This window comes from Zingiber officinale, chromosome 10B (assembly GCF_018446385.1).
Source record: "Zingiber officinale cultivar Zhangliang chromosome 10B, Zo_v1.1, whole genome shotgun sequence".
NCBI lineage: Eukaryota > Viridiplantae > Streptophyta > Magnoliopsida > Zingiberales > Zingiberaceae > Zingiber > Zingiber officinale.
The window spans coordinates 84,205,261-84,215,512 of NC_056005.1; positions in this window are offsets into that span (position 1 = coordinate 84,205,261).

Here is a 10,252-nt window from a genome sequence, read left to right on the forward strand (position 1 = left end):
ATAAAAGGTAAAGTTGGTTATTATATTTATTTCAATTCAGTGTCGAATGAATAAGTATAATAATGTCCTAGAGTAGCAGGTTCTAATCTACTACATATCAATTGGTTAAATTGATAATGAGATATTGTAGATATACATAGAACACTACTCTTAACTATTCCTAGTCAAGCATTAATATGCAAAGACAATATTAATGCATTAAGACTAGCATGTAGGTTAACGGATGACTTAATCTCACAAGTCATGGATATGAGATATCAGGTTGACACATGGGTATATATTAGAGAATATATACTGAATGACCTGCCATGAGAATATTTCATGGATCGTTATATGAGTATCATAAACATTCTAATGTGACTATTGATATGAATAGTCCTTAGACCTGAAGTCACTATGGTTCGCTACATAAGGAGTTGTGTACTTTGGTATCGACAAACGTCATATGTAACAAGGTGGACTATAAAGTCGATTACTGAGTATATAATAAGTTATGCGGAGGGGTGTAAGTGATGTAAATGGGATTTATCCCTTCCATATAACGGAAGTGATATCTGTGGACCCCTTGATTAGTAGGACACAAGAATGCATGACAATGCTCAAATAAGTCAATATGCGATATTGAGCTTATTTGGTTGAGTGTGTCTACTTAGAGATCAAGAAACACAAAGATTGATAAGAGGATGACATGTTTTATGCCTCATTAATCAATCTAGATATCAAGGATAGAAGGATTGAGTCATACAAGATAATAGATACGGAAAGGTTAGGTCGAATCTCGACATTCTCGTCACTTGGGCAGAAATGATGCATTGCTAGGTGCCACTCATTGCTTATGTATATAAAATAATTTTAAATACATTGTCAATGTTACTAGAGCCTATTGGGTCACACATAAAGAACATGTTGATTTGAAGATGGATTATGAGGTTAAGTTTAATCCGAATTATATGCATTGAGTTAGACTCGAATGAATTCGGATTAGACTTATTGAGTAATGAGTTAGACTCATTGGTTTATTGGGTTAATGGCTTATTGGGTTAATGGTTAATCCAATATTCTAAATTCAACCCATTAAGATTAATGAATATTAATAGAGATTAATATATTATCATTAATCAAAAGGAAGATCAAGAGACAAAAATATTTTTGTATTCATTGGATGAATACAAAAGCCATTTGTAAAAGTAACCTTTAGGTGAAGTAAATTTTTTAGTAAAGTAACATTTGGTGAAGTAACCTATTTGGTAAAGTAACCCTTTTGTGAAGTCACCTTATATAGATGAAGTGACCTTTTGGGTGATGTGATCTTCTTAGTTTTTGCTCTTCTTCCTTCTTCCACTCTTGGCCGAAACTTCCACAAGAGGTTGCTAGCACAACCTTTGGTTGTTTCTTTCTCCATTTTGTGAGTTCATGAGACGGACGGAGAACGTGTTCGTGTGGATACCGTAGAGACATGGACGCGTTGATCGCACTGAGATCTACATCCTAAAGAAATGTTGTTGTCGGGATTGCGAAGGGCACGTAGCAAATGTATATATCTTGTAACAAAACTTAGTATATGGTTTCTTTTGCATGGATCTTTTGGATAGGAACTTATTTTTCCACTGCGCTTTTTGGCATGTTTAGCGCTATAGTTCCTTACAACCCAACCCTAAATCGCCGACTATATCCATGACGAAATAGCTCGCTCAAGATTGAGCATTGGGTGATCGAGCCACAGTCGGGAACTTTACAACTCCCGGCCGAGCAAGCTCTAATGCCCGTCTGGGTGCAACAAGAGCAGCCATCCGCCCGACAGGAAGAAAATTACAATAATGCCCCTCATGGTAACATCAATATGATAGTCGTGGGGGGCCATTGATGGTGACACCAACCGAGTGAGGAAGTCACATGCTCGACGCTTGGTCATCCATGAAGTCGGATGTAGTGCAAAGTAGGCAGTTGGACCTGAAATCAGCTTTGGGCCCAGAGGTCTAGAGGAAGTAGAAATACCACATAATGATGCATTAATAATTAAGGCTATGATAGCCAATTACAATATCTCTCATACTTTTATTGACACAGGTAGTTCCATTAACATCATCTTCAAATAAGCATTTGATCAGCTGCAAATCGACCTGAGCGAACTTTAGTCTATGTCAACTCCTCTGTACGAGTTTATAGGTAATAAAGTACAGTTGATCGATTAGATAAAGTTGACCATATCCTTAGGGGAAGAGCCCTTAATGAGGACACACCAATCAATCTTTATAGTGGTGGGCATGCCCTCCGTATACAACGTCATTTTGAGTTGACTGACCCTAAATAAATTTTAGATGGTTATTTCAACTTTCTGGCAAAAGATAAAATTCCCCATGGACAATCAAATGGGAGAGGTCACAGGCGATCAACTAGTGGCACGCAAGTGCTACATGGAGATAATAAAGATAGAGCCTAATGCTGCTCAGAAAGTTCAAAGGATGGAGGGCAATGCCATTCAAGAAAAGCCGCTCATCCTGATGTATGAAAACAAGGAGGAAGTACAGATTCAGGCCGGCCAGCCGGAGGCGACTACTCATATAGCAGCTGACCTGGCTCCTGAGCTCAAGACCGAGCTGTTGGAGTGTTTGACACACAACAGTGATGTATTTGCATGGATGCCCAGAGAAGTGACGAGCGTGCCTCCAATAGTCATGGAGCATGCACTCCATATATATCTTGATGCCCGCCCGGTCAAGCAAAGGAAGCGGGATTTCAGAGCCGACCAGAATAAGATTATCAAAGAAGAGGTGGACAAATTATTAGAGGCAAGCTACATCCGGGAGGTGCAAATCCTAAGCTGGATAGATAATGTTGTCCTAGTGTCCAAGCCCAGAAACAAATGGCGAGTTTGCATCGACTTTTAATATTTCAACAAGGCTTGTCCGAAGGATTATTATCCTCCGCCCTGCATTGATAAAGTGGTGGATTCTACTACCAGTTGTGAATTCATTTGTATGCTAGACGCTTACTATGGGTATCACTAAGTCCCTTTGGCTAGAGAAAATCAAGAAAAGGTTAGCTTCATAACTATCGAGGGCACTTATTGCTATAATGTTATGCCATTTTGGACTAAAATGCAGGAGCTACTTATCAAAGACTCATGAATAAGGTTTTTCAAAAGTAAATTGGAAGAAATATGGAGGTCTATGTGGATGATATTCTTATCAAATCCCTCTGAGCGGCAGATCTATGTGTAGACATAGAAGAAACCTACAAAACTTTGAGAAACTACGAGCTCAAGCTTAACCCCTGTAAATGTTTATTTGGAGCTAAAAGTGTAAAATTTCTGGATTACATGGTGATCGAGTGGGGAATAGAAGCCAATCCTAGCAAAGCACGAGCATTGTAAGATATGACTCCGCCACATAATTTGAAGGAAGCGCAAAGATTGGTCGGTCGAATTACTGCCCTGTCCCGCTTCATCTCCCGATTAGCCGATCGGAGTCTCCCCTTCTTCAAAATACCACACTGAGCAAACAAATTCCAATGAGACGATGATTGCAACAAGGCATTTGAAGAGCTGAAGAACTATTTGTCTACTCTTCCTATATTAGCTATACCAATAGTGGTGAAACTTTGTGGATTTATTTATCAACTAATGAACATGTTGTTGGTTTAGTATTGGTGAGGCAGGAGGAAAAGAGCAACAACCTGTATACTTTTTGAGTCATTTATTAAAAGGAGCAAAGTGTCGCTATACTGTACTCGAGAATTTGGCGCATAGATTGGTCTTAACTGCTCGAAGGTTGCATCCTTACTTTTATCACATTTAATCATAGTATTAACTAATAGTACCTTGAGCCGAGTACTCATTAACCCAGAGGCATCCGGAAGATTGATTAAATGGATGACTAAACTTAGAGAATACGATATACAATACTAGCCTCAAGCAGCCATCAAAGCCCAGGCTCTAGCTGATTTCATAATAGAAGTGCAAGGTCCTAAAAACGAAGAAACCTGGAAAATATATGTTGATGGATCCTCACCCGACAAGGTAGTGGGATTGATATTCTTCTTATATCACCTAGGGATAATCAAATACAATTATCTGTTTGATTAAATTATTGGGCTACAAACAATGAAGCAGATATGAGGCCTTAATAGCAGGATTGTAAGCTGCTCAACATGTGGAAGTCGTCCGAGTCCTACTCTATTCCGATTCTCAAGTGGCAGCTCAATAATTATCTGTCAATTTTGAGATCAATAATGAATGACTCAAGTTATATATAGAGACATTTGATAAGTTAAGGGAGGAATTTTAAGAAGTTAGTATACATAAAATTCCCCATTTAGATAATCAGACAGCACATGAGTTAGCTAAATTGGCCTCTGCCATAATTCCTTGGAATTTAGATAAGCCTATGAAGCAGTCATTATTGGTAGCTTGCATTAAGAGACGGGCCGATTTAGAATTACAAAGCAATTAGAGGGCACCAATTATCTTATTCTTACAACGAGATATTCTATCAACTAATGGAGAGCAAGTATGGGTATTCAAGAAGAGGGATAGACGGCTCACTATGGTTGGGGATCAACTTTATAAAAGGGCTTTCTCTTGTCCTTTACTTAAATGCATTGGGCCAGATGATAAACAATATATTCTATAGGAAGTGTATCAAGGTTCTTGTGGTAATCATGTAGGAGGTTGGTCTTTTGCCAGGAAAATACTATTAGCTGGATATTTTTAGCCCACTTTGCAAGCTTGATCATGTCTGAAGGCTATGAGATGGTGCGCTGGCTTTGATGGGTGATTGGTTGAAGAATAATGAGTTTCTTAAGATCTGAATGGACTTCTCAATGATTTTGTGCATAATCAGACAAGCCAACAAAGTGTTAGTGACCTAAGATCGAGATGGGAATTCCTGCCTAGGCTCTCCAATTCTCAAGTCAATCTCGTCTCTTGAAAAATGGAAGAAGAATAGTAGCCAAAGTGCAAGAAAGTAGGATTTCAGATGCAAATATTTTTGTAATTTGCCAGCAGAGAGGATTACCCTTTTTATACTACCTCACATAACCTCCATGATCGTGAGGTGGTTCCCGGTTTGTTAGAGTTTGTTAGGTGATGGAAGAAAGTACAACCTGGGTGTTTCATGATAGTTCCAATGAATGTTTTTTTATCCACAGATGCACTTCTTTTATCATTTATGCTCCACACCATTACTAAAGTTGTTGAAGGAGAATGTGTTGGAACCCCAAGGTATTTTGATGTGATCAAACAAGTTAAGTCAGACCATATTTGGTTTAATCCTTGTGTCTAAGTGTGCAGGACCTTAGGAGCACAGGAAGTCGAGCGGAAGATGTGACTAGCGAGAAGGACGGTACGGAGAGTGAGCCGACGGGCTCGGTGCATCCGAGGGACAAGGTGTCGTGCAAGAGTACACCGGTGGGCGAGAAGAACATACGCGACGTTCGAGGGATGAGAAATCGGGGAGGAAGGCTGCTTAAGGAGAAGGTCGGAACTTGGGTTCGGGTGAGCCCTTTTTCGGATGGCCAAGATCACCCAAGAAAACAGAGCCCGAGCGGAAGACCTAGATTGAGGCGAGCTGAACCAGAGCAGAGAGCCTGGACTGAAAAAGTCAACACTGTTAACTTTCTTGGTCCGGGTGCCCGGACCTGGATTTTATCCAGATCACGTTCAAACACGATCTATGCGAAAAGGGATAAAGTTTTATCACCTCCCAGGTGCCTGGAACCCTTCCAGGCACCCCAACCAAGGCTATAAATATAGCCTTGGTCCAAGAAACTTAACAACAACTTGTAATCCATTTCTGTTTATTCTACTTTTTTTTGTGTTATGTTAACGTTGTAAGAGGCTACTCCGCCTGAAGGAGATCTTCAGATAGTGCACTTCATTCTCCTTGGATTAGCAATCTTTTGATTGCAAATCAAGTAACTCCTTTGTGTCTATTTCATGTTTAATTAGTCTCTTTATTTTTAATTACAAGTATTCTTAATTTAGTTATAAGTCGAGAAAGGGTTGATTTATTTTTTCAGGGCAATTCACCCCTCCCCTCTTATCGGCTTCCAAAGGGACCAACAAGTGGTATCAGAGCGAGAACGTTTCAGAAGGACTAACTGCCAACCGAAGCAAAACAACCAATGGCCGGACCAAGTATCGTTCCACCAAAATTCGAGGGAGACTTCGCACACTGGAAACGTCGTATGGAGGTATTTTTGAAAACAGACTTTGAAATTCGTTTAATAATAAAATATGATTTTGTAGCTCCTACGAATCAAAATGGAGAGGAAAAAGAAGAAAGTCTTTGGACGAAGAAAGAACAAAACGATTCCATAGCAAATAACCGAGCGGAATATCACTTGTTGAGCATGATGCCACCTCAAGAAGGCAACCGCATCAAAAGCTACTCATCAGCCAAAGAACTCTGGGAAAAATTCCTGGAACTCCACGAAGGCACATCCGAAGCCAAACTTACAAGGAGAGATATACTTCGGAACAAATTGATAAATATCCATCTGGAAAAAGGTGAGAAGGTGGTCGATCTACATGCAAAGGTAAAAGAACTAATCACCGGACTCAAAAACCTCAGAGAAACAGTAACCAACCGAGATACGATACGCTACGCACTCAATGCCTTTCCCAGGACTCCAGATTGGACCTCGATAATCAACGCCTATTACATCTCAAAGGACCCGGAGGTAAGTACCATATAGGAACTTTTTTCTACTTTAGAATTACATGAAATCAGATGTGCAGGGACAACAAAAGAATCAAGTCAGATTATGGCGCTTACTATAACCAAGAAGGATGAACCCGAGTCAGACTCAGAAGAAGATCAAGAAGCTTATATGGTAAGGAATTTCAAAAAATTCTTTAGATCTAATAAATTTATATAAATGCAGAATAAGAAAAATCCAAGAAATAGAAGAAGGGTTCATTGCTACTAGTGTCAAAAGGAAGGGCACTTAAAAGAGGATTGCCCAAAACTCAAGAAGGATAAAGTCAAGATACCCAAGAAGCATAAGAATTTGAAAGCTACTTGGGATGACAGTTCATCATCTGAGTCTGAAATACAAGAATATGTCGGACTAGCACTGATGGTGAGCTATGAAGAACAAAGTACATCAGAAGCCAACATCGATGAAGGGGGAGCGACTTCAGATGAATGCAACGAAGCAGGGGGAGAGCCAGGCTTCAAGTCTGATATGGTAAGTGAGATATGCCTCTTACCTCCTGATCAACTTTATTATGGTATTAAATCTATGGAAAAATCTATGTACAAATTAAAAGGTAAAAATAATAAATTAAAGAATGAAAACTTAGAAATAAAAAGAATTTTAGTAAAATCATGTCTGATAGAAGATTTTGATAAAGTAAGACTTGAAAATGATAAATTAAAAGAAGAAATAGAAGACTTGAGAAATTCTACTTATTCAAATATTTATGCTTTTAGAAACTATAGAGGATTAAACTGGTACTATAGGTTTCATAAAAGTCAGATCAGAAAAATATCAAAAGCTTATGTACCTAGAAAATACTTGATTAACCCTGTAGGAAGGAACCTCTATTGGATTCCAAAAATGTGTTTAAATTAAAAGAATAATTAAGACTTAGGGCTTTCAGGTAGAAAATTGAATATTTGAATTTATTAAAAGGCTTTGTCTAGAAGTGGTTGATGATCCAATAATCAAGAAGGCCTAGTGCCTCACCACAGCCTGGAAGCCGATTTCTGAATTAAATATTTAATTGACAAACTGATAAGTATAAAACAGTTAATTGCTTTCAATATTTGTCAATGGTTTAACATTTATTGAAATTTCTTATAAAAATTTCACTTAGAAAAATTCAATATTTAAATTATTTCTGTTAAAAATATTTTTTAAGTTATTTATTTCGTTGCACAAAAATTTTATTTTTAACTTAGAAAATTAAATTGTTCTTACTTAGAAATTTTCTTAATTAGAAATTTTTTCTGCCTGAAAATTTTCTCACTTAAATTTTTTTTTAAATTTTCTAATTTATTGCAAATTTTTTTTAAAGTTAACCTTAGACTTGTTAAAAAACCTCATTTTCTTATGTGATCAAAGGGGGAGAAGGATATTAAGTCTAGGGGGAGGTATGGTATAATCCAATTTTTTTAACTGAAAAATCTTTTTGCACTTATTTGTAAAATTAATTGTTTTTACATTGCATTTGTTTACCCTAGCTTAACTTGGGTTGCTCACATAAAAAAGGGGAAAATTATTGGAACCCCAAGGTATTTTGATGTGATCAAACAAGTTAAGTTAAGTTCTGTTTGGTTTAACCCTTGTGTCTAAGTGTGCAGGAGCTTAGGAGCACAGGAAGTCGAGCGGAAGACGCGACTAGCGAGAAGGACGACACGGGGAGAGAGCCGACGGGCTCGGTGCGTCTGAGGGATGAGGTGTCGCGGAAGAGTACACCGATGGACGAGAAGAACGTATGCGACGTTCGAGGGACGAGAAACCAGGGAGGAAGGCTGCTGGTGGAGAAGGTCAGAACTTGGGTTCGGGTGAGCCCTTTTTTGGATGGCTGAGATCACCCAAGCAAACGAAGCCGGAGCGGAAGACCCGGATCGAGGTGAGCTGAACCCGAGCAGAGGGCCCAGACTAAAAAAGTCAACACTATTGACTTTCTTGGTCCGAGTGCCCGGAACCAGTCTGGGCTTCCGGACCAATCTGAGGCGCCCAAAACCCTTCCGAGCGCTCGGACTTGAATTTTACCAGATCGCAGTCAAACGTGATCTATGCAAAAAGGGATAAAGTTTTACCCCCTCCCAAGCGCCTGGAACCCTTCCAGGCACCCCAACCAAAGCTATAAATATAGCCTTGATCCCAGAAGCTTAACAACAACTTGTAATCAATTTCTGTTTGTTCTACTTTTCTTTGTGTGTTGTTAACGTTGTAAGAGGCTACTCATCCAGAAGGAGATCTTCAGATAGTGTGCTTCATTCTTCTTGGATTAGCAATCTTCTTATTACAAATCAAGTAACTCCTTTGTGTCTATTTCATGTTTAATTAGTCTCTTTATTTTTAATTAGAAGTATTCTTAATTTAGCTATAAGTCGAGAAAGGGTTGATTTATTTTTTCACCCCTCTTGCCAGCCTCCAAAGGGACCAACAGAATGTTGTTATAATGGACTCATTAATGGGAAACCAATTAGTTTTCACAAGAGATTTCAAAGGAATATTCCCTGACAATTATGACAAACTGTCAAAATATTGTCTGTTGTTTGCCTACTGAATGCATCTCAGCCTCTCCAGTAGGCTAGTCACACTACTTATTATTGTATTAATCTGGTCAACCATACATTAAATATTGTAAGAACTTGTTCAACAATTAATATAATGTCCTTATTATGTCATAAGTTCACTTGAGGAGTCATATAATAAAGTATGTATATTGGAACTATATTTTAGGAGTACTATACATTTAGATAATATAAACCCGTTCACCTTTAATAGGCCAGGCCTATATAGAGAACCATATATTCAATCTATCCTCATCTGAATGATAGTGTATGTATAAAGAGTTTTATGAGATAAAATATTATTAAGTCGCCCGAGCTTTGCCCAGCCGGGTGTTCACAGAGAACCTTATATCCATTCAACCTTTACCCATCCGACTTTTCTCGTCCGGGTGTTCATAAAGAACCTTATGTTCATTCAGCCTTTACCCGGTTGAACGTGTATTGAGAATTCTATAGAAGGTCAAGTATCTCTGGATCCGTCCGGGCTTTGCCCGGCCGGATGTTTACAGAGAATCTTATGTTCATTGAGCTTTTACTTGGCTGAACGCATATTGAAAACTCTATAGAAGGTCAAGTATCTCTGGGTCCACCCGAGCTTTACCTAGTCAGGTGTTCATAGAGAACCTTATGTTCATTCAGCCTTTACCCGACCAAACGCATATTGAGAACTCTATAGAAGGTCAAGTATCCCTGGTTCGTCCAAGCTCTGCTTGGCCGAGTGTTCATAGGGAACCTTATGTTTGTTCAGCCTTTACCCATTCTAGCTTTGCTCGGATGGGTGTTCACAGAGAATCTTATGTTCGTTTAGCCTTTACCCGACCAAACATATATTGAGAACTCTATAGAAGATCAAGTATCTCTGGTCCGTCAAGGCTTTGCCTAGCTGAGTGTTCACATAAAACCTTATATTCGTTCAGCCTTTATTCGACCGAATGCATATTGAGAACTCTATAGAAGGTCAAGTATCTTTGGGTCCGTCTGGGCTTTGCCCGACTAGGTAT